Source organism: Mustela erminea, chromosome 13 (genome assembly GCF_009829155.1).
Source record: "Mustela erminea isolate mMusErm1 chromosome 13, mMusErm1.Pri, whole genome shotgun sequence".
Classification (NCBI taxonomy): domain Eukaryota; kingdom Metazoa; phylum Chordata; class Mammalia; order Carnivora; family Mustelidae; genus Mustela; species Mustela erminea.
The window spans coordinates 58,604,883-58,627,691 of NC_045626.1; the positions used below are offsets into that span (position 1 = coordinate 58,604,883).

General features: G+C 45.8%; 1 long non-coding RNA gene across 1 annotated transcript in view; it reads left to right on the top strand.

Annotated features, from left to right (window-relative positions):
- LOC116572062 overlaps nucleotides 1-22,809 on the top strand; it is a 43,731-nt gene that overhangs the window by 12,894 nt on the left and 8,028 nt on the right. Inside the window, exon 2 of the long non-coding RNA XR_004278114.1 lies at nucleotides 7,738-9,383. This is a non-coding gene — a long non-coding RNA (uncharacterized LOC116572062). The remainder of the gene's footprint in view (nucleotides 1-7,737; nucleotides 9,384-22,809) is intronic.

Below are 22,809 nucleotides of genomic sequence, written 5' to 3' on the forward strand. Positions count from 1 at the left end.
TCAGGTTGATAAATATACCAGGGTTTTGTGAAGTAAGGAGGCAGACCCCACCTGACGGGGTTCAGAGAGGAGATTTCGAGTTGCAAACCGCACTTACAACCTTTCTGTGCTTGGCTCCTTTTCTGTAGATAGGAAGAGCAGCATGGCTGCACGTGGACTTGAGGGTCAAGCAGGAAGATGTGGGGCACGTATCGTTTTAAGAGTCCTGCCACGGTGAGTGGGGCGGACCAGAGAAAGGCAAGAGCACGTCTCAGCCGCTTTCCGGTTTCTGTCCTCCTTGTCCTTGCGATGGGGGCCAGAACTCGAGGGGCAAGACACTGACCAGGACTTACAGTTCCGAAGAACCTGACCAGCCTGCAGAGCTGCTTCCCTGGTACTCTTTCCTTTTCAGTCCAGCAGCTGGCTGGGAGCCTGGGCCAGCTTGCCTGCCAGTGAGGGCAGCCCCCAGAATGGGGCCGTGCCCTTCAGCCTGGGCCAGGAGCCCTTCTCTTTCTTTTCCAGGTACTCAGAATTCAGTTGGCCCAGTTCCATGGCTTCGGTTAGGAGGTTGGAGACATTATTTCTGACATTTGGGATAGTTCTAGAACTTTCTGGGCCCCTGGTATGTATATTTCCTGGGATTTTCCATCTTGAGTTCAGAAAGCTTACTGCTTCAGGAAGAGACATTTTTCAGGGGTATCTTTGATTTCATGCAGGTAGAGTTTATCATATTTGACCAGTCTTGTTGACATCCCCTCTAGTAGTAGGTCAGTCCTTTCTCCAGGGTGATAAGACCCAAGCACAGGGATGAAAAGCATAATAGGTCCTCATAGACCTCCTGTTTCCACAACTCCTGGCCCTCTCTGCAGAGCTCCCTAGTTTTTGTGATGTCCTGCTTCCCCGGCTCCTTCTGGAAGCAGCCAGAGCCAGAACCCTATTAATGAAGAAACCCCCATTATTTCCTACACACTGAGATAGATGGGACTAATGACCAATGAACACCACCAATTGTCCATCTGGATAGGCCCACCTTTGGAAATGGTAGCAAGAAGCCCCTTCTTCACATGTGAGTAAGACCTTGACCTTTAAAATGGCATCTATATATCCATTAGGTAGGTACATAGGTTGGAATTTTGGCTTTGGAAGAACTGAGGGACTTTTTCTTAATTGGGTCAGTCCCTTCTCACTGGGCCCAGCGGGCTTTAAAGTGCAAGAACAGTCCGGAGAAGAGTTGGGTTGAAGGGAGGCACCTGGGATTAGCAGGTACTTTGTAGACTGAGAGTCAGCCTGGTCGAATGCTGGGCCTTGACAGCTGTGTGACTTTGGGAAAGCCAGTTAACCTTTCTGTGCCTATAAGGGCTATTGTGAGGAGAAAAGGAATTTAAATATGTATATATGTGAAGCATTTAGAACTTTGCTTGGCCCACAAAAGTATTAGCTGTTCCTGTAGAGTCCTAAAATGGGCTTTGTACAGACCTGGCATCGCCCATCCCCTGAGCCAGTCCTCTTCATGCAAACAAATGGGCACGACCCTATGGGGGGCAATGAACACTGAGATTAACCTTCTCACCTGTGGTTTTCCTTCTGGTGCTTGCCACTGTGGCCCAAAGAATCTCTCTCATGCAGAGCTTTTGGAACTGGAGAGCAGAGGGATTCTGTAAAGCAGGTGAGGCTACTGCCTTCTTTCTTGGGTACTGGGATTGTTATTCCAGATGGGCAAACTTAAAAAAAAAATGTTTCTGGTAATCAGTTAAAAAAATTATGTCAATAGCTTTATTGGCTCAAGATCAGCAAGAGTAAAAAGGGGGGAAAAAAAAAACCCTCTGCCTTTCAACACCGCAATCAAAAATGCTGAACATGTCTTCCCCCCGTAAGACTTATTTATGGCTTTCTTTTCAGAATTCCTTCCTTTGGTGGTTAAGACATGCACGACGTCTTTGAAGTGGGCTAGACATGTTTTCTGCATGTGCAAGCAGATGTTTGCCTTTCTGCCGAGCTGGTTCAGAGGAACCATTTTTCCTTACGATTTCCAGGCATTGACAGAGGGATCTTGCCTGGGACTTTGCACATGATTTGGTCACAGGGGGACAGACGAGGGAATTTTATAGGTGGAAGCTTGGCTCCACCAAGAGCGGCCATCTTTACGTGTTCCTTGCAGGCAACATTTTCGCCACAGTTTGTAACCCTGGGGGATGGCAGTGCACCGGGACAGAGACTCAGGATCCTGTCTCTTCTTCTTCCTGCTTTTCCCACCCTGCTTCCCAGTCAGAAGCTGCTTTGTGGTGGTTGTACATAGGGGCAAGCAAGAGTCCACCGTGTGAAAGAGTATGTCAGTGTAACTGGGACCCTTTTCCTTTTGGCTCGGAGATCCAAATGCTAGCATATTCCTCGGGGATTATGTTCTGATTATGATTATGTGTCAGTTCCAACTGATTTAACAGTGACCGTTCCAGGCTCTGCTTCTCTTCTCAATGCAAACTCTATGATTCTGTAATTACATGTTGATTAAATGTGATAATACATGAGACGAGCATGACCAACTCATGGGAAGCGTTCAATAAACTTGATTGTATGACTATCATTACCACAGGGATTTCAGAAAATAAAGTCTCAAAGATTGCCTTCATTATCCACCAATACCGCAACGTCTCTCTCGGTATTGCTTCTTTCTTTCTTGCCAGTATTCCTGAAACTCTCCTGTCTCACCAAACAATAATCCAAGGTCCTGTGGTTCTGCATTCACTGTGGTTACTCTACTTTCTCCTTCTCTTCAAAGTCAATATCCAAGAAATATACTTTGATTCTCTACTTTTCTTCAGTTTTCCTTCATCCTTGACCCTCCACTCCCTGGCTATGGCACCAATAGCCGCTGACACCATTGCTTCTTTCCACCATGTGCAGTGGTCTCTGGCCCAGGGTGCCCATGGACAGCTGTGTGTCATTGGATTCCATGGCCCTGCACGGTCATAAGTGGTGTCTGGAGGAGTGGCCAGCTGGCCAGAGGGTTATGTCAAGAACACTGGAAATGTGGCAGTGCCTTAAGCAACTGAATTGTTCATTTAATCTTAATTATTTAAAATTTAAATTCAAAAGCAGATACTTGATTCAGTTATTGAGAAAAATTTTTTAAAGATTTATTTTTTAATTTGAGAGAGAGAGTGCGTATATGTGAGCTGGGGTTTGGGCAATGGGAGAGGGAGAGAGGGACTCCTGGGAAGATTCCCTGTTGAGTGGGGAGCCTAACCAAGGGCTCGATCCCAGAACCCCAAGATCATGACCTGAGCAGAAACCAAGAGTCAGATACCCAACCAATTGAGCTGCCCAGGTACCCCTTGAAAACCTCTTAAGTATGATTGGAACAACTTGGGCCTGTGAATGTAGTTTTCTCCACTGTACCTGCTCCTAGGTCCCTCTGTGTCAACAGGTGACCCCCAGTGCCAGGCTGTACCATGCTTTACCCAATGGGTTTCCTCTGCCCAGAGACTCCCAAACCCACTTATCTCTCTGGTAAGACAGATACGGCTCTTGTCCAGTGCCTTTAATGATATGTCCCCCTCCATTGGGTAGATCATTCTCCTTTTGGGCCCCTTTGAACTGCTGGAGACTTCTGTCCTGCTCCCTGATTTTTGCCATGACTTTCCAACTCAGCCACAAATGACTTCATAGGAAGATTAATGTCCCAATTATGGCCAGATGACAATGGATTTAATCCGAAAACTCAGTTGCCCCAGAAGTCCTTGTTAGCTTTCTGAGGGATGGTCTCTGAGGAGCTGGGGCTCATGTTTGCCCATGTTTTCTCCTCTCCTGCTCTGTGAGTTTACTTTCCTGTGCCATTGCCAATCAGGGGCCATTGGGGAAGAGGGGTGGCCTGGAAGCAGTGCAGGAAATAAGAGGTGCATGGTCTGCAGAGAATTTTAAGAGAATGATAAAATTGACTGGAAGTCAATTTGTCATCTCTTACTAGCAATTCTAAACAGTGGCAGGAATAGACTATCCCTTTCCACCAGGGTGGCCCTCTCCCACTATAGCCCCTCTCCTACCTAAAGCATTTGTTATTTTGACTTATCCCACTATCTTGTAATTCCTGGTTTATTTCAGTTCTCTACATCATCAATTAGATTTTTTAATATATATTTTGTTTGTTTTTAGTTAGCATTCTTTTTTTGTTGCTTAATTTTTTAAAAAAATTCAAATATAATTAACATATAGTGTTATAGTAGTTTCAGGTGTGCAATATGATGATTTAACAATTCTATACATTACTCAGTGCTCATCTAGACACGTGTACTCTTAATTCCCCTCACCCATATCTCCCATCCCCCCCCCCACCTCCCTTATGGTGACCACCAGTTGTTCTTTGTATTTAAGAATCTATTTTTTGTTTGTCTTTGTTTTGTTTCTTAAATTCCACATATGAGTGAAATAATGTGGTATTTGTATATCTCTAACTTATTTCACTTAGCCTTATACCCTCTAGATCCATTCATGTTGTTGCAAATGGCAATATTTCCTTCTTTTTTATGACTGAGTAATATTCCATTGTGTTTATATCTATATCTATCTCTCTCTATCTACCTGTATCTATCTATATCTATACCTATATCTATCTATCTATAAAACATATCTTCTTTATCCATGTATCTATGGATGGACAGTGGGTTGGGTTTCTTCCATATCTTGGTTGCTATAAATAATATTCCAATAAACACAGGAGTGTATATCTTATCTTTTAAATTTATGTTTTCATTTCCTTTGGGTAAATACCCCTTAGTGAAATTACTGAATCATATGGTATTTCTATTTTTAAGTTTTTTAGGAAACTGCATACTGTCTTCCACAGTGGGTGCACCAGTTTTCATTCCCACTGACAGTGCATGAGGGTTCCTTTTCCTCCACATCCTCACCAACACTTGTTGACACTTGTATTTTTAATTTTAGTCATTCAGACAGCCAGGAGGTGATATCTCCTTGTGGTCTTGATTTGCATTTCCCTGCTGGTGAGTGATGGTGAGCGTCTCTTCATGTGTCTGTTGGTCATCTGTATGTCTTCTTTGGAAAAATGTCTGTTTATGTCTTCTGCCCATTTTTAATTGGATGATGATGATGATTATTATTATTATTGTTGGTGTTGAGTTGTATAAGTTCCTTATATATTTTGGATATTATCCCTTTATCAAATATATGATTTACAAATATCTTCTCCCATTTGGTGGGTTGTCTTTTGTTTTGTTGATGGTTTCCTTCACTATGCAAAAGCTTTTGATTTTGGTATTATCCTAATAGTTTAATTTTGCTTTTGTTTCTCTTGCCAAGGGACATATATCTAGAAAAGTGTTTACTATGGCTGAATGTCAAAGAGATTACTGACTATGTTTTCTTCTAGGAATTTTATGGTTTCAGATCTCATATTTATGTCTTCAATCCATTTTGAGTTGTTTATTTATGTTGTAAGAAAGTGATCTAATTTCATTCTTTTGCTTGTAGATGTCCAGTATTCCCCCATATCATTTGTTGGAAAAAACTCTTTTTTCCATTGTATGTTCTTGCTTTCTTTATTGAATATTAACTGACCATATAAATGTGGGTTTATTTCTGGAATTTCTGTTCTGCTCTGTTGATCTGTGAGCCCATTTTTGTGCCAGTACCATACTGTTTTGATCACTATAGCTTTGTAGTATATCTTGAAATCTAGACCATATGTTTTTGGGGTTGAGGCTGAATTCTATATTTACTGTTTTTCAAGGCCAACATAGAGTGTATAACAAAGGAAGTGTAAAAAATTTACTGAATTGATAAATCAATGGCTGTCCTCAATTTACCAGAATAACCTCTGCAGGAAATTCTTTGTCCAAAAAGCAAGAGGTAAGAAGAAAAATTCATAGTAGGGATTTATTTAAAATAATCTTGTAAAGCATATTATAAGTTTATTGGATATCCAGCCAGTAATCGTTATGTAGCTTTTGTTTTTATGGTATGGGAAAAGAATTCTTGTGTATAGAGTATAAATTTGAAGCCCTCCAAAATATTAGATCAATAATGGAAAACATATTAATTATTTCATTTATTACTATTTATTGCTTAGCATGTGCTAGGCCTGTGTTATAGAGCAGGAAAGTGGACCAATCTGTTTCATTGAAATTTTCAACAATGACAGTAAACTTGATCTAGTGAATTTTGAACTTACAAGAAAGCTCATTTAATCAGACAGGGGATATTGCAAGGGTTTCCTGGGATTATGGGACATACTCCCCCAGTACAGTGAAACTCCAGCTTCATTCATCATGGTGGCTCGGACACTTCAATCAACTAATGGAAATTAAAACCACCACACCCGCAGGCAATCTATTGATTTCTGGGTCCTTTTGTTATTCATAACACAGATCAGAAAGTTTTTACCCATCTGGACAGACTTTATTCATCATTGTGTGTGTTTCATGTATATGCACAGAAGAAAGTCTTGCCAGATTTCATCAACCAGAACCTTTAAGGACCACATGAGAGGTCTTGTCTTCTTTTCAGGGAAAGCTCTGGTGTGTGCTGCCTTTGATCTGAGCCTGAGATGGCCCTGCATTATGCACAGTGGGATGGATCACCATTTAAGTTACGTAGATTAACTATGGAGGGGTCAGTAGTTACTTTGTTTATATATATATACATATATATAATATTATACATAATGTTATATATATTTTATATATTATAAAATATAATTTAAAAATTATAAAATATATAATTTTGTATGTGAATAATAGATATTTTAGGTTTTAATTATATATAAATTTTATATAATATATATTTTAATCTTTAAATTAATAATTTTAATAATATATACATATATTATTAAATGTATATTAATAAATATATATTAAATATTTATTTGTTTGTTTATTTATTTATTTATTTAAGGGGCGAGGGGTAGAGGAAGAGAGAGAATTCTAAGTAGGTTCCATGCCCAGTGCGGAGTCCAACACAGGTCTCTATCTCATAATCCTGAGGTTTTAACCTGACCTGAAATCAAGAGACAGACACTTAACTGATTAAACCGAGGCCTCCCAGGTGCCCCGGTTTAATCATTTAAAGCCACGCTTTGTAATAGAAGACGGTGATTTATTTTGAAAGCCTGTCTAGAGTTCGTAGAAGAGTGACAAGATGTGACTCTCAGTGTGTCAATAGTATTTGCATATTTTGGGGTGAGATTTGCTGCCTGAGCAAGAAATAAGGGTATCTTACTCATGATTACATGTCTCCAAAAAGTTTTGTGTGAAATAGTACACAGTAGAAAATATTAAAGAAAATATTAAAGAAAAGTCCCTTCAAAATAGGTTTTGACGTACAGATTGGACATTAACCTAAGTCTGGGGTCAGCCTCCTTGGAATCAGGCTTGACGTACAGATTGGACATTAACCTAAGTCTGGGGTCAGCCTCCTTGGAATCAGGCTTCCTTTTGGGGCTCTGTCTATGCGATGTGAGCTACAGAGAGCAAGGGTTTGAAGTCACGTCCAACCACTTATGGGGTAGATTGGGTGAAAGAATAAACCGATCGCCACAGGAGAAATTTGTATGGGATTTGGAAGGCGCGAACTAGTGGCCAAATGGTCAAATGCTCAGGGGGTCACAGCGGGTCAGGCACCACCCAGTGTGGAGGGAGCCCCAAGTCCCTGACCTGCTGGCTGACCTTGCTGGGTGGGGCAGCAGTGAGATCTGAACAGATCTGGCTTCCCCTGCATCTCTTCGTCTGTCTCTAATTTACTCTGCAGGTCACCCCCGTCATCACGGCTGGAGGACGCAGTGAGAGGCAGATGCATTCTCATCGGTTGCTGGTCTCCACCGCTTCTGTCCTTCTTTCCCTCCTGGGGGTTGGCCTGCTGACTTCCGGCCGGTTGCACACCAGGCCCAGAGGTGGCCAGCTTGCTCGGATGCCTCACCTAGCTCCTGCAATGATGGGGCAAGGGCCAGCCCCACCATAAAGCCTGTATACCCCACCACTCAACATGGTCTGCTGCTCCAGTTGCACGTGGCCTGAAACACGTGTTAGTTGAAGGAGGCAGAGAAGAGAAGGACTTGGAAGAAGGCGGCTGCTCTCTTCCATCCCAAAGATGACTGAATGCGAGTGTCGCTCTGGGACACAGCGAAGTAATGACATCAAGCCTGTGCTGCAGTCCCCGGGGGGCTTTGTGGGCATCTGCTTTGGAGAATTTGGGGAATAGGCGGGCTCTGCTCTTTCTGCAAGTGTGGCATTGCTGGAGGGCAGAAGAATGAAAGCCTCCCAGCGGCTACTGTGGGGAGATAGCTCTGGTTGAAGAGCAGGGACCAAGGGGACAGAAGCCCCTGTTCCAGCCCCAGCCCCTTCTACCGCGGTGAAAGGTTTGACCTCTGGCAGCTTGTTTACTCTCTCTTCCACCCAGGGAGGGACCAAAATATTGGGGAAATAGCAATTCCGATGTTGTTGGCTGTTTGAACAAAAAGCAACCCAATTTTTATTTAAACACCCTGCAATCCACAGGGTTACGCAAGATTTTTTAAAAAATTTATTTATTTATTTTATTATTATTTTTTTTAATTGGTGGGTCCGTTAAAATAGGAAACTGGATTTGTATTTCTCTAACAATGCTGCAGAAGGAAAGAAATTAGTGAGTTGAAAGTCAAACTGTCGTCAAAACAACTCATGAAAGCGATGCCTTTGTCAGCTGGTGACCCTATGACAGGTCTGGTGGGCATGACCCTGTCCCCTTCCCAGCCCGGCCAGGCCAGGCCAGGCCAGGCCATGCAGCTGCTAGACTGTGTACCAGCAGGAATCTGCGGAAACCAGCAGGCAGGGATGAATGTAAATAGATCCTTGGGGAGGCAGGAGAGACCTTCATCACCTTAAAGTCCCAGAAACTATTCCCACACTGTCTGTCACTCCCACGGCAGGAAGAATGGGATTTGTTATTTTTAAATCTCTTAAAGAATTTAAAGGCCAAACTCAACTGGGCTCTGGCATGGAAATTTCTACCAGGATATATTTCTCAAAGACTCTTTCTCATTGCATGCCCATTTCAAGGTAGCTGAGTTCATCAGCCTCTGCTGTGCAGTCTTGAACTCGTCTCATTTTGGAGGTGTTCTGGAAAGAGTTTGACATTTAATGGGGGGTAGCTGTGATCAGAAGGCTTTAGGTCAGAACCCTGGAGTGTGGAATTGTTTTTTGGTGACTGTTTTGGAGACAAGGTCTAGTAAAAATCATTCATCTTCTTAAAGGCCCATCTGTTTGGGGGCAGGAACACTTTTCACCTGCATTGCACACAATGATGTCCCAGGTGGCATGGCAGTCATGGGACAAGCTGGCTTACAAAATGCTGAGACTGGGGAGAGAGAGAGAGAGAGAGAGAACACGAGATCGAGAGCAAGAGAGAGATGCACACAGGTGAGGGCAATGGCTCCAAAGTCTTCTGGGGGGTGGAGGAGAGGCTCGGGCCATGGCAAGAGGTCCCTGGAGGTGGGTCAGGAGGTGACGGAAGTTGCTGGTTTGGACCCATCTCATTTGGAAAGTTGTCACCCGCCCTGTTAGAACCAGACCCCGTGGGCCCACACCAGGGTTCTGATATCGTTGTGGCCACTTCTCCGCTGGTAGGGGAGGAGTTCTGATGGGTGGGTGCGGGGGGGTGGTGGTGGTGGAGGGTCAGGCAGGTGGATGCCCTTGATTGCCGGAGGTTGGGTGCGGTGGGGGATGGGGCTCTATCCAGAGCTGTCCTGCTGAGCTGTTCCTCAGGAACATCTAAATAGAGTCTGGGGCAGAAACTCTGAAGACCTCCTATACTTTGCTGGTCGTAGTAAATATTTATCATCGGATTTGTTTACTCCTCTATGAGGCCAGTCCTGTTTCACCCCCATGCCGTTCTCGTGGCTTTTAGTTTACTTCTCATAACAGAAAGGCAAATGGTCACCAGATTCACTGGTTATTTTCAGTTACTCCAGACGCATTTCACTTTACAAGTTTAAAAAATAAGCTCTCAAGTTCAGTTTAGGGAGACTTTCATCCCAATGTGCACAATAAAGTGAAATGAAATTGCTTGACCTACTGCAGATGTATGTGAACATAGTCTGATATGGTGAGAAGGAGCTGGAAAGTCTCCCTTTTTCCCACCCGCCCCCCCAACCAATAACCATCAACCCTCTGCCCAGAATGGTCCCACGGGGTGTGGGTGTAGGGAGGGATGAAAAGGGAGGAGGATAACAAGGAAGAAGAAAGGAAAGAGGCAACAAGGAAGAGGGGAAGTAGAAATAGATGACAACACAGAGGGGTGGGGGGGAAACAGGCAGGAAGGGGGCAAATATGGGTGAGTGTGGCAGAGGCTTATGGACCCAGTTCTTGAATGTTTTCAGCGCCCTAAAGAGATTTGGCACACCATGAAATTCTTCTTTCTCTCTCCAAAAGCAAATCAAATCAACAGACGAGCACACAAGAGCATGACTCCCCCCATAGCCATACTCCCTATGGCCACTCCAAATACAGAGTGGTGGGGAAGAAGGGGTAGCAGAGGGACGTGGGGCTTTGGAGGCTGTTAGCCCCTTGCCCGGGAACTTAAGGCTCTCGCAGAGCCCACAGGGTGGTGGGAGAGGGGAGAAAAGTTCTGAGCCAGCCTCCGTGCATCAGAGCTGGACTCTCAGCCAAGCACTAGCTTTCTTCTCAGGTTGCTTCTTAAAAAGAACTGGGTCCTGGGACCAGTGGCTGCAAAGGACAATTGACCAGAATGTAGACTGGCTCTTGAGGAACCCCATGAGCAGATGTGGATTGCCTTGGTCATCTTGAGGAACCCCATGAGCAGATGTGGATTCCCTTGGTCATCGAGCCCTTGCCACGTGCCTGGCAGGGTTGCAAGGGCTCTGTGTGTTTTATCTTTTTAAACCCCCACCTCCCGCCCTCAACACTACAACCCTCTGGCAGTGTCTACTGCCTCATGTGGAGCTCAAATGCCACTGAGCCCGGTGTTTGCCTGATTTGGACCCTCCTGGTTGCTAAATGGACACCATGACTGCAGAGCTCCTGACCCAGAAGGCAGGCTTTGGGGCTGCCTGAGGCTTGTAGTGCTTGACATACAAGGGTGAACCAGCAAGATGGTGTCCCCAGCAGGAGAACCAGGGCAACACGGCTGCTTGCTGTCCAGAGAGCAGGAATGAGTGGCCTTGGCCCAGTTGTTGGCCCCCTCCGAAGTGGATTTGCCATCAAATCCCTGAGAGGGCAAAATATTATCAGAAGTTCAAGTGGCGTGTCCCCTCTACTCTGGCCAAAGCGGAAAACCCCAGCTCTTGCAACATCCTTATTCCTTCCTCGAATTGCAGGAGGAGAAGGTGGGTGCTTTGCTTAGTCTCCCTCTGATGTGATGGGCTGGGGTCCCTACCATAAATGAAATGGCTGGGAATGGTCTTGTTGTGTTTTCTTGACAGTATGGCACAGGCCAGGTGACGGCCTTTGTCCACCAGTCCGCTATCCATCCCTCACTGAGATGCTAAGGAGCCAGACCTCGGGTCTCCAATGGGCCTGGTTCTGGGTCTGAACTTCCACTGTACTTGGGCTCCCTGCTCCCAATAACGGTGTGAGGAACCTTTCCAGCGTTCAGCTACAGGGGCCTCTGATTAAGCCAAGCTGCTTGCTACCTAGCTCATGTTCACCTGCAGAGGGTTTTTCTTATTCTACAAGTCAGTGCTTATCCCTCTGGGCGGTAAGAAACCAAAGAGATCGTCTCTGTATGAGTGGCCCGGAGCCACCAGCGTTGTTGTCCTCCATCTGAATCACTGGGTGTTTGTGACATGGAACTTTGAACCTCACTGGGGTTCCACGCATTCCCTGCTTGGAGAACACAATCTCCCATCCCTGGGCATGAAGCCATCTGGGGAGTACGTGCATAGAACATTCCGTGGGACAGTGGGAAAGATAAGGACCCTGGATTCTCTCTCCCATGGCTGCTAGACAGGGGTCTTGGCAGCTGGGAGATGTGGGGCAGGTCTGAGCAGCCAGCCTCCCCTCTCAGCCCTTCTCCACCTTACTGTCCCCTGTCCACCCCTGCTCATCTGGGTCTCTCTTCTCCTCCTCCTCTTTTCTGGGCTTTCTCCAACTTTCACGGCATGTGATTTCAGTATGCTCCTCTTCCCGTGCTCAGCCCTGCTCTGGGACCTCAGGGCCTGTCCCCCTGACAGCTTCTGGTCTCAGGGGGCCCGTAGACCAGCCCCACTGCCAGGTGCCCTCTCTTTGGCTTTGGGCAGGCCATTCGCTAGCTGAGAGGGCCTTCCAAGGACCCGGCGCTTCTTTGGAACTCTCGACAAAACAGGTTCTGTAAGGATTAGTGAGGCACCAGCTTTTATGCAATAACAGCTAATCCCTTGTTTTCATAACAAGGTTGGGAGAATCTGTTTCTTATTTCTCCAGATTGTTTGTTGTTTCTAAATAGCTGCAGTGCCCCTGGCGGTGACGGTTAAGCTCCATCCATGACTCATCCGTCCCCCTGTGTCTGCCTTGCAGGTGTCACTGCTGCCTGCGGAGCTGGGGAGCTGACTGTCCTCTGACACTCAGCTGTCCTCAGTCCTGGATGCATGTGGAAATCACCAGGAGCTTAAAAAATTACCAATGCCTGGTCCCACCCCAAGTCTTCCGATTTAAGTGGTTTGGATGGTGGCCTGGGCATTGAGATTTTTAAAATATCTCCTGGTGCTTCTCTCATGCATGCAGAAAACCACTGCTTTATGGGAATTCAGGAAAGGCTGGAGGCCACAGCTGGGCAGGGGCCCAGCACGGGGTGGGCAATCAGATCCTTTGCAGTGTTCTCGAATGGTTTCACAAGAGTCCTTCCCGTCTTCCTAGGAGAGCCCATCTTGTTCCTCCTCTCATTTTTTCACTCAGCAAACGTGAGTTGGGACACTAATAAGTGTCAAGCATCAGGGAGACCCATGGAGAAGACATGGAGGTAGCTATCACAGAGCTTACCAGGTGGAAAGAGATAATTGGAACATCTTGCCTTAACTATTTTAATAGAGATCATGTATGAGCTCAGTGGAAAGAAGGGCTAACTCAGCACGCATGTGTTGGGGTTAGGGTGATAAAATGCTTTTTAGAAGCCATAATCCTTATTTGACAGAGAAAGAAGCTGAGAAGTTCAACACGAGCTGAGTGTTCTCTGTGACCTGAGGTCAGGAGCAACAAGGGTGGGTTCCCCCAAGCTCTGTCTTGATAGACCTAGATAGATGGATCTAGATAGTCTTCTCCCTCCACAGCTAAGGAGGTGTCCTAGCATTGCATTGTGAGATATTAGATATTACCTGGAGAATTAAAATATTTCTACCAACTGTCCCATGGATCTGATGCTCAGTACCTTGGAGTATGATGTGGCTCTTTGTGACCAGATGTGCGGCGTGGGGATCGGCAGGGACAGCATCACCTGGGAGTTTGTTAGAAATGTAAATCCTTGGGCTCCATCCCAGACCTACTGAACCGGAATCTTTGATGAGCTGCGGAGGCCATTCTTAGGAGTCTCAGTGTCTGAGAAGCCCTGCCCGAGGCCACTGACTCGCTTTCCAATGGGGTGATGTGATAGACTGCATTGTTATTTCCAATTTTTCACCCTCTCGATATCCGCACACTTTGCCAGGTGACTCTGCAGTCCTCGCTACTGGAGTAGAAGTGTGCTCCTCTGCCCTGATGGTGCCGGGTTGGCCAGTGACAGTCTTCAGCAATAGAACGTGGAAGGGACTGACAGTGTGCTAGCCTTGAGTCCAAGCTTTAGAAGGAATCATGTGTTTCTGCTTGCTCCTCTGGAAGCTTCCAACTTCTGCATGGGAAAAAAAATGTCCTCAGGGAGCTGCTGTGTCTTCAGGCTAGGCTGCAAAGTGATCACATGGAACAGAGCTTCCCCAGCTGACCTGTTGACCGTAGCCCAGAGCAAATTTTCCTCGCTGAACTGTAGATCTTTGACCCTGAGAATGGATGCACAGTATTGTTTGCTACTGAATTCGGGGATTTTTTTTTTTTTTTTCAGCAATAACTGACTGATACAGCTGATTGAGGCAGGATATCTACAAAGACAAGGTTTGGCATCCTGGAGATGAGGCTATTGCTACCAGGAAGTCAGGTCAGCACTCTGGTCAATATTAGGGGACAGGGGATCCTGTTTGCCTCATGCGTTCTCAGTGGCTGTCCCTGAAGTTCTCAGCTTCATTCTCCTGGTATGATCTGCTCAGATCCCTAAGAGAATTTGATGAATTATGCCATAGACAATAGGACCCACTGTGACCCGTCACCTGAGTTATTGTGATCCTTCCCAACGGATCTCTCCTTGCTCTTACACGTTCTCCCACTGTCTTCTCTGTCTTCTCTCAACAGAAGAACCAGATCTCTCCTTTTTCAAATCTAAGCGAGATGGCATCACTCCTCTGCTCCAAACTTTGAGAGGACTTCCCATTCTACTCTAAGTCAGAGTCCTTGCCATGCCTACCTACATAGTCCCGTGTGTTCTGGACCCCAGTTCCCCACGGATTTTTTCCCTCTTACCATTCCTTTGTTCATCCCCTGGCCCTTCCAGCTTCCTGAGGTTTCTTGACCAAACAAGCACGCTCCACCTGAAGATTTTTGCAGCTGTTGTTCCTTTCACATCCACTCTTATCCTTTGTTCTGTGGAATGCCTACACAGCCATCTCCTGAATTCCTTCAGTGTCTTGCTCAAATATCAGAGTAATCTTTCCCTTGAAACATAGAAAAGGCAATCTCCCCCTTTGCCCTAGATCACACTCCTGTCCTGCTCACCCTACTTTATTTTTCTGCTGAGCACTTGTATCCATCTGATATGTGATCTTTATCTATTTTCATATTTAGCAGCTGCCTCCTACCCTCTAGAATATAATATTCATGAGAACAGGGAGTTTGCTTGTTTACTGCTCTATCCCCAGTGCACAGAGTAGGTGCTTAATAAGTACTTGTTGAGTGAATGAATGGATAACTGAATGAATCAATCATAAGCTGGACTGTGGTTTGGGAACCCTTGGGTTCAAACATGGCTATCTATGTTGGCCCTTGGGCCTAGCCTCTGGGCAGGGACATTTCCCCTTCAAGGAGCTATAAGTGTGCCAGCAGCTGTAACTGACTATCTCTAATTAGACTCTGTCACAGGAATGTCTTGACTCAAAGTTCCTCTGATGTGGTAAACTCTCCCTGTCAACAAAGCTGCATTGAATGCCAAATCATAATTAGAAGGTTTTTCGGTGAGCAGCGAATAAGAACAAGGGGCTTGGGTTGACCTGGTCACCTAATAGTTTCAGATGATGAAGCATGTGACTGAATAACCTTCTCTGTTTCTACCTCATGGAAGACTTGGCCAGTGGGAGCCAGAAAAACTCCCAAGACCAAGACCCCCACCCCGACCCCACTTCTAGGACAGCGCTGGGCAGGGCAGTGGCTGATGGTCTTGGGGACTCCTTCTCTGCTTTTGGGATGGGCCTGTTGAAGTACCAGGATCGGGTAGGCTTTGCTAGCGTCACAAAGCCTCACATATCAGTGGCTTAATACAAACACGTTGATTTCTTGCTCATACCACCTTCTGAGGTGATCAGACGTCCCTCTTCGAGACCCTTCTCCCATCTGGACTCGGGGACCCGCAATGATTCCAGCCACAGCTCAGAGTTCTCTGCTCCCGGCTGTGCAGATGCCAGTGGGCATGGAAAATCCACACCTGCTCCTCCCTGCCTTGGTCTGGGGGTGGCGTTACTCCTGCTCACAGTGCTCGCGAGGAAGACTTGGGCATGCGGTTCAAACCCAACTTTAAGGGAGGCTGAGGAAAGTGTCTTTCTGCGTTTCTGGACAAAGGAGCTGGTGTGGGAATGTATTCTGGTGTGTAAGGTAACACGTCTCCGCTGTGGGCCCATGACAAGTTTATGTCATAGATTAGCTCTTACGGGGCAACCTTCTTTCTCGTGAGGCAAATAACAACCAGAGATAAAGAAAAGGGAAGACCCCGGTGAAACAACGGATAGGCACAAACTTCCTATTTGTGCAAATCTTTTTCATGTGTATGCGAGTCACTGAGACCTTTATTATTAAATACATGTCAGCAATTTGGTCTACAAGGCTAGAGCAGAGGCTGGGTAGTGTTCATTTTTATTGACTGTTTGCATTGCCTCAGGCTATCAGATCATTAGATATTGAAAGGACGTGAGAGACCCCTAAATCTGAATTATTTACTGTTAAATATGGGGTAATTGAGTCATGGGGGGCGAAGGGGCGGAGTGCCATCCTCAAAATACAGCTGGCCAGCAGAGGGGGCCGGCTGACCAGGTCTCCTGACTCCTCCCAACCCCATTCCGGGCTTCCTCTGGAACCTCTGTTCTTCAGGTGCAAGGATTCCAGCCAGTGTCAATGACGCCCCAGGGCATCGGTGAGCCTGAGGATTTGTGCTTTCCGCCGATCTTTAGCCAGTGAGTGGAGGCAAAGCTAGAAGGAGTGAACGTGTTTGCATGCGCCATTTCCATTAGGGTCAGAGAGCTGTCATCTTATTCTGCCACAGCTCCCTTCCAGGTGGCACCAGAGGAAGCCACGGGAGACTTTCAATGGCCTTGGGGAAAAACACGTGAGCAAGGTTTCTTTGTGTCCTTTTCTGGGCATTTGATTAACTTCCTTTGCTTTATATAGTTTTCCAGGAATAGGCAGATGTGCTTCTCACCGCACAGATATTAATACCCCAAGCAGAGCATTTGAAGGAAAACAGCCAGGGATAGAAACAACAAGTGGGTTGGGAGCAGGGTGGAGAGAGAGAAAGAGAGAATTTCACTGCTGTGGAGGGAAGTGCAAACAGAGATAAGCCGGGGGCACTTTACTGTGTAATCGAATGAACCGTTTTATAAGAATAGTGTCCTCACTGGAATTTTCTATGGCCTGCAAGGTAATGGGAAACATAGCTTATTATTATTATTGTATTACATAAGGTATATGACATTATTATTACCCATTTTATTATCTGATACTAAACTTGTCAGGATTAGCTGAAGAGTGTTGGGAATAATCCGTCATCATCCTCTAATCACTGGACAAGTTGGGCCTCCCTCCCTGCCTCTCGGCCACCATAGTGGCACCGAGAGAAGAAGAAACAATAACCAGCCCCAACAAGAAGGCATTCCAGAGTCAGAGCAGTCCTTTGATGAACAAGGCACCGTTTTAGGAAGACAATTTAGGGGCAACTCTAAGATGGAAAATCCCGGTTCTATGTGCATTCAGGGTTGAAATAAATGTAGATTTATTTCATCTACGGAGCTTAATTACCAAGAGAAAAACACAGCCTTTCTTCTGCAACTGGAAAATTTTGCTCACAGGGAACAAAGGAGAATTGCTTTTTTTCGAAGCCAGCAAGGAAAACTACTAGGGTTTGGGTTTGGGGAAGCCAGTCTTTGATTTCATCCTAAATGGAACCTGTCCGAGCATAGCCACAGACCCGCCAACGTATTTTTGTGTGTGTTAATGTAAGTGCACAGTATTGGGTTAAGGGTGTTGTGTAAATACCAGGGGAGACAAGAATGTCGGCTGCTACAGAGGGCTAGGCCAGAAGGAACTTAGGTACATGTGTTCATATTGGGAAAGAGAAAGGCAGGCCAAGGGGACTGTTCCACCCTGCAGGGACCGTCCCACCCTCCAGAGACTTCCTAACCTACAACAGATGGTCTGCTGGGGGAGCACCAGGAGTAAGAGGAGTTGCATTTTCTGAGGTTACTGTGCATCTTGGGTGCATGGTGTGGGAAGATGTTGACTAACTGAGAAGTGCCATCGCTTCCTGGAAATACACTGCCTGGGTGTTGTAGAGGACAACATAGAAGAGAAGCCCAATGTGAAAAATGGTGCCAGAATGCAGTAGACCTGAGTAGAAGTCTGACCATGTGGATGCAATGTCCTGTGTTTGTTTTTTTTTTTAAGCAAAAGTTTGGATGGCGATTGTAGATCTTGCAGGAACCCTCTGGGCTAGACAGGTGGCTGTCAGCAGTGACTGGGAGCCAGGCAGGGATCTTGGCTCTCCTTGGATATAGGTTGGCTGGAAAGCATCATGCACCCTATGGACCACTGGTCTACAGTAAGTAAAGCTCATCTGGGGAACTTTCAAAAGTACTGATACCTGGATTCCATCCCAACAAGACCTTGGCAGAATTTCAGGAGGTAGGGATGGGAACCTGGGCTGCATGGGTCTCAAGGGAGCCACCAAGGGCATGTAAGGCAGTTAGGGTTGAGAAACACTATTAGAGGAATTGGGGGATTGAAGAGTGTTTCCCTACCCCTTCCCAAGTTCATGTTTACCCTGAACCAGAGTACATGACCTTATTTGGAACCAGGATCCTTGCAGAGGTAATTGGCTGAGTTCATGCTAGAGCAGGGTGGGCCCTGACTCCAATGACTAGGGTCCTTATAAGAGGGGAGGCTATGCAGAGGTGCACATAGAGGAGAGGGTCATGTGAAGATGGAGAGAGAATTGGCATGATGCCACCATGAACCAGAGAATGCCTGGGGTCTCCAGAGGCTGGAGAGGTAAGGTAGGCTCCTGTCCTAGAGACTTCAAAGGGAGCCTGGCCCGGCTGACACTTTGATTTCTGGCTTCTAGCCTCGAGGACTATGAGAAAATAAATTTCTGTCATTTTAAGTCACCTAGTTTGCTGGTAATTCCAACAGGCCTCGGAAATGAATATAGGGGGAATTTATAATACCTGACTTATAGGGCCTTTTTTATGAAGGGGAAAACGGATTTATATGCAGAGAATCTCATTAGGGGTTCATGTTCTCATAAGCGGGGAAGCAGAGTTGAGGCTGCCTTTTTCCCTCTGGGTAGCTGCAGAGACTTAACCTCCCCAAAGCAGGGGCATTGTGTGTTGGGGGTGGTGTAGTTGTACAGCACCTAGTAGAAGGTGCCCTGGGTGTATAAGGAACATGTGTGCACAAGAGTCCATTGGCATGGGGAGTGGGCCTACCGTTTAGTTTCTCAGAGCAGAGGCAGGCACAACTGCACTCATCTGAAGTGGGCTGGCCCTGAAGTACAGTCACAAGTATATAGTGTAAATCTCCTTGACCTTCTCCAGAGGTTGTGCTACCACTTTGCAGGTGATTGTCATTAAGGAAGGGGGGACTAGTGAGCCTTTGGGGGGACTGTTGGATACTGGCTGTGAGATGACACTACTTCCTGGGGTCTCAAAATGCTGCAACGGCCCATCAGCCAGAGTAGGAGATTGTTGCGGTGAAGTGGTTAATAGGATTTTGCATCAGGTCCATTTCACAGTGGGCCAAGCGTGTCTCTGAACCTATCCTATGCTTATATCCCCAGTACTGGGGTGCATAACTGGAACATAGACATACTCAGCATCTGGCAGAGCCCCCACCTGTTTCCCTGACCCCTGGAATGACCTAAAGACTACTTTGGTGGGAAAGGCCAAGTTGAAGGTTCTAGAATGGCCTCAGAAGAATTATGGCATTTCTGGAGTGACTGCAGAGGTTAGTACTATTATTAAGGACTTGTAAGCCAGAGTTAGAGAATCCTACCATATTTCCATTGAACTTGCCGATTTGGCCTATGCAGAGGACAGATGGATTTTTAGGAACCAACAGTGGATCATTGTACACTCCATCAGTTGGTGACTCCGATGGCTGTTGCTTATCCAGATGTGTACATTTTTCACATCCTCTAACATCTGGCACGCAGTTATCAAGCTTGCTGATGCCTCTTCTTCTCTGTACATGTTAGTAAAAGTTATCAGAAGCAGTGTGCTGTTAGCTAGTAGGGCTAGCAACGCACCTTCACTGAACTAACTCATCTCTAGTCCTCTGTCATAATCTAATCCACAAGGCCCTTACTTGTCCCTCTGTTCCATGGGACATCATGCTGATCTACTACACTGATGCCCATTGATGATATCACGCTGATTGGACCCAGTGACGAAAAAGTGAGTTAGAGGAAACTGATCTAGACACTTCGAGGGTGTATCAGAGGGTGGACATAGATGCCACAAAAATTTAGGAACCCTTATCTCAGTGAAAATTTCTAGAGGTTCAATCCTCTATGACATGCTGAAAGTTTCTGCATCTAGCACTTCCGCTGCTAAGAAGACACAAAGTCTAGTAGACCTTTATGGATCTTGAAGGCAGTCTGCCCTTCATTTGGTCAGGTCATCTGAATCATTTGTTGCATAACCCCCCAAAATTGCCAGTTTTGAGTTGGTCCCATAACAAAAGAAGGCTCTGTGGTAGATGGCTTTGCAAACTGTGCTGTCACTTTGGCCTTGGGATCAAGGATATTTTATGACACCTGATGTGTCTCTAGACTATGGCTTTGACATACCCTTATAAATGAGTCAGAGGGAAGGTCTTTAGGATTTGGGAGCATTGCCATGCCATTCTGTAGATAACTGTTCATTTGAAAAATAGCTTTTGTCTCATTACAAGGCCATAGAGACTGAGTCCCTATGTCTGTATGGAGCAGAGACCGAGCACTTGACCTTGGACTCCATACCACCCATTGAGAACTGAGAGTTTTCTGACAGATCAAGCCATAAAGTTGGGCAGGCACAGGTCCTAAAGATACACGTAAGATCTACAAACAAGTAGCTCAGATTCTCATGGCTCCTAGTTCTTCTATATTGCCCTCTCTCTCTCAGCTTCTACTTTTGGCATCACTGAGAGTCCTTCTGACCAGTTTCTGAGAAGAAAAAACTTTAGTATTAATTTAGAAATGGTTTGCATGACATGGCCATCCCAAGATGACTAAAGTAACACATGGGCCTTAGTATGCTACTTTAGGGAGAGACTTAGTATGTCTTTGGTTGTGTGATGGTAGTTGCGCCACGTTCGGTGAAAACATCCTTTTACTGTCATCCTTACTTGGGAATAAACATGACTGAACAAGGTGTATATGGATGTCTCATTGAAAAGGGGTAGACTGTGGTGGTTTTGTACTGTGTCGGCTTGGCTAAGCTGGAACGACATTCCCAAGAATCAGTGTGTGGGTGTGAGTTAGACCCACTCAAGGAGAGATTACGTGATGTTTGAAAGGTGGAAAGAAAGCAGCCATTACTCTCTGAAGATAGTTGTGTAAGATATGGTGAGAGACAAATGTGGAGACACGAGTGGGTTCCAGACTATTCTTTCTGCTTCTAGTGAAAGCCTGTCAGGGTATTGCCAGCGGGGCCTACCTTGCCCTTCCTTTGCCTCACTCTGCATCCAGCTCATCTTCCTGATGACTGGCCTTGCTGGCTACCAGCGAACCAAGCCTGCTTTCCACAGGCTTCTCCACTAGCTCCTCTCTGCCACACCATCTCCGTAGATAGATGTTCCTGGTCCCTGGACAATGTTGACTTGTCCATTGGGGCCGTGTCTCTGCAGTTCTGATCAATGACTGCCTCTTTCGGAGCCTTATTTCTCTAGCTTTCCCACAACTGTGTGAGGTTTTATTTCTCTAATCAATAAGAATTTGGTATCCTGAGCTTGGGAGAAGGGAGAAAAATCACCAAATCCTTGAAGAAAAGACAGCAAATCTGGCCATTGTCACAGGAGGATGACTGGAACCAGGTCACTGAGCTGTCTGCCTTTACTACATTTGCTACCTTGCAGGTGCACAGCAGCACCCATCTCAGTACAAGTCTTAAGTGTGAGGTTTCCATCTCAGTGATCTGAACCTTCATGTGTCTTCTGAGGCTGACGGAGCCTTGTGAATCCAGACAGATTCACAGCCCCACCTTCGCAGACAGTAGGAGCCCTACATACCAGTCTTGGCAATCCGAATTTGAGGAAAGTTATGTAATAATGTCAACAGTGAAATCTTGTGCGTGGGATGGAGAAAGGAAGCTTCCAGAGCATGTCTGTGGGTGGAATGTTGAGGTCTAAATCTCAAGCGGTCATATTAACTCGAAGTTTAGCAATAAGCAACATGTGAGTTGGGAACCTCAGAGAAAACTGTTGAAACATGTGTCTGGAGTCTCCAAATGGCATGAGGTAACCATTTTAAAACCTTTTATCCCCCCTAAACCCCTAAATATATGCTCATGGAACTGGAATCAGAAAAAAACAGACTTCTAAGATAAGTCTGGAAAGATTTCTTATCTAGACTCCCCAAATGAGCAGACAAAAACCCAGGACCGTGTAAGGGCACACACTGGGATTCTGGAAGGTCTTAGTTGCAGAGATCCTCAAACCCAGAAGTTTTAGGAAATTAAGTGAGCGCCATCGAATGTGGCTATCTTTCCAGGACAAAGGGGACTTTTTAGTGTTTAAATCAGAAAGAGCTTAGCTACTAAACCAGAAATGTGGTGCTTTGGTAAGAACTCTGACAAAATCAGGAAATCTAAGTTCTCATCTGGGTGTTCCCAGAAGAGTCACTTAATTCTCTTTAGGTCAAAGTTTATTCATCTGTAAAACAAACAGGTTGGGCTAGATCAGAGGAGAGATTAATCTCCCGATTCAGCTCTAATCAACTGGAGACTTCAGGGCCAAGGGGAAGTGTTCTGGGAATGACGTCTGCCTTGGCTGGGCAGGAGCTTGTGATTTAACAAGAGCCACCAACCCCTTAGACCAGGATCTTGAATGTTTGGCCTCACCACTTACCATCTTTGTGATTCAGCTTCCATTTCCTCAGTTTTAAAAGGGAGATGCCGTAGTACCTCCGTGATACGGTGTTGGTCAAGGCTAAATCAGGTGCCTGTCAAGTACATGGCAGGAGTTCAATGAAAGCTGGCCATGATAGTGTTAGTATTAGTTTATATGTCCCTGATTCTCTGCGTCCCAAACGCCCTTCTGTGCTCTGATGACCAAACCAACTGGTTACATTTAAAAATACTGATTTCTGAATTTAAAA